This window comes from Pseudopipra pipra, chromosome 2, assembly GCF_036250125.1.
Source record: "Pseudopipra pipra isolate bDixPip1 chromosome 2, bDixPip1.hap1, whole genome shotgun sequence".
In the NCBI taxonomy this organism is placed as follows: Eukaryota; Metazoa; Chordata; class Aves; order Passeriformes; family Pipridae; genus Pseudopipra; species Pseudopipra pipra.
The window spans coordinates 41,389,982-41,392,824 of NC_087550.1; positions in this window are offsets into that span (position 1 = coordinate 41,389,982).

The following is a 2,843-nucleotide window of genomic DNA, read 5'->3' on the forward strand; positions in this document are numbered from 1 at the left end:
CCAGAACCAAGATCAAATGTACTTTCTAAATCAGCTCTGTAATAGATCCCCCAGATGCTGAGAACCAGATGCAAAAGATGATTTATATGCTTACAAACTGAACGTTGCAAGGCTGGACTTTAAGGACCTTCCTATTCTGAATAGAAGCTGGACCCTGCATTAGACAACCCCCTTTCCCTGTGTGCAACATTCAGGAAGACTCAGATTGTCTCAAAGGGATCCAAAATGCCAACAGGTAGAGCAACAGTTGGGAAGCTTCTTGGAATGAACCAGCAAGAAGTTCTAGGAACACACATATGTCAAAATACTGCATTTCAGGGATCCCGTTGCCTTGCTTTACTTAGAGTACATAGCTCAGAGGCTTTCCCTCAGCCCAGCTATCTTTGCAACTCATTTATTTGTTTTAGAAGAGAGAAGGTGAATAAGGTTGTTGTGATAGGGTGCATTGCATGGGATCAAACACACTTATTCCCCGTCCCTGCAGATTTTGAGTAATTTCTGCATTCTTGTGTGTTCAGGTCTCCAATCCTGTGAGTTGCACAGTACCTATGAGCAAATAAGAAGTTGTGCTCTTGTGACAGCACATGTGCCATCAGCTGCAGAAGGTGAGGCAGCCCTGACATCTGGGGCACCGTGCTGATCCACCTGACCTAGTAGCCTGCTGCACAGCTTGTGTGCTCAGGATGAGGAGGACCAGTTGTGAATTCCCTCCATACTAATAAGGGTTAAATGAGTAGAACCAACATATCTGGGTTATAAATACCTTGCAATAATGCCACAATTTGCCAGTCTTCCTATAGATGCTTGGACTATCAAGTAGCCAAGGCTGAAGACTCAAGTACCTTGTCTGGTACAGTACAGTGGCAGGTAGGTAGGAGATGGATTTTCCTCCACCAAACCAACTTAACAAGCAAAATAGCAGTCAGACTCCTTCTTGCTTTCTTTAGCCCCATGACTAGTTTTCTTGGGCTGCATTATTTTGAACTTAGGTGCTCTGATGTATTATAAAGAGCTGACAAATCTACTGCTAGGCCTGAGTGAGTGTTCACTTGACCTTCAGATGTGTGTGAGTGGGGCAAAGGAGAAGTATGTGACAAAGATTAGCAATAACTACAATATGTAGACTTTGAATGTCTGAGAGGGACTTTTTTTCTCCTTCATTCAAAGCTGAGAGGACCTGAGGCGTCAGCTGTCTCTCAAATGCTTCTATTTTAAGCAGGCTGTGATAAGCAAGCAGCAAACATGCTGTTAAATGTGGAATTTGCAGGAAGAGTGTGCATAGTCTGCCTGGGAACTGCTGCCAGGAGAGATCTGTTGGCTACAGCAGAGTATTCAAAAGGATACTCACCAGTAGTCCAAGTGTTAACCTTTTATAGGATGTATTTTGCGAGTGTTGCCTCTCCTTGTCTCCCACACCAACATGAAGAACCTCTCTTGGACAGGAGCCATTTCTGCCCACTTTCTGCCAGCTCGGTGAGGGAGGACACAGACCCTTTGTGGGGCACAGGCCATCATGAGGGTCCTGCTGAGGAGCTGCTGGGAAGGCCAGAGTGGCTTGTGCTTTCATTTTCTCCCTGGCTTATGACAGCCAAAGGTAAATGCCTCAGCAAAAAGCATGTGCATTTGTGGAGTGGCACAAAGGGCTCTCTAGGCTGTACTGTAATCCAAAAAACAGATCCATAACAGGTAAGTCACAGGACATAGAGCTGGCCAAAGCTTTAGGCAGAAGTGTGCAAGTAAAGTACATAGAATATAGGTAGGGGGGTGCACATGCTTTTATTTAATTCAACAAACTATCTTATCTGGTGCCAGGGGAAAGCAGTTCTTATGTAGCTACAGCTGCTACATGTCTTCATATATCTTCTATGAACAGCATTAGAAGCTGTCCAAGGCCAGCCACCCACAACAGTTACCATCCAAAAGCCTGTAGAACAGTTGGGGTGTAAGAAACACTTTGAAATACTACATTAAGAGGGGTTTTTTTTCCCTTTGATTTAAGGAACAACCCACTTATTTACCTACTGGAGCATTGATTTCAAGGGAGGTAAAAATGTCAGAAAATACTGAGAAGTGTCTGAACTATTTCTGAGACAACTGAAATTCTGTGTTAAAAATTACAGATTGTGTTTGTTTTCTATTTTGGTCCTATTTATTACAGATATTATGTTTGTATTTATACATCTAATGTTTTCTGAGACAACTTTCCAGGCTCGAAGATCTCATGCAGTGTAACAAAACCCCATGATTTAAGGGGTATGAGACCTTCCTGAGATACTTGTCAATAAGAAGAACAATATGGGTGAGGTTGAGGCATTGCTCAGGGCTCTTGCCCCAACATGGGACCACTGCCTGCCAGGACACCCATGCATCCAATCTCAAAAATGAACTTTTTTTCCTTTATTTGTCCACTCGGTGGTGCTAAAACACCACCAGGCCCTTTTTGGCATTTTCTCACTGGCCTGTGTCAGGCAGAGAGCGTCTGTGCTTTGTGGGGTGTTTAAGTCACTACTTTAAAAAAAATACACCTATGCAAATCCAAGGGACAGGAAATCAAATTATCTCCCTGGGTCTCTGCTTTGTATCCTGTTGCTTCGTTTCCAATGGAATAGAGATAAGCAACACAAAAGACTTGCCATGCCTAATTACATAAGATAAGATTAGCAAATCCATGATCATTTTCTCTAATTTTGATTATAATTTAATTAACTTTGGATTCTGTGTTAATTTTAGAGAAAAAGTGAATGAGGCATGGTCACTACCAAGCTAGTTTTGTTTTCAAAAAGAGTTGACAGGGAAGAATTAACTCTGCTAGGCAAAGTTTGTGGACAAAATAGTTTTTTTCA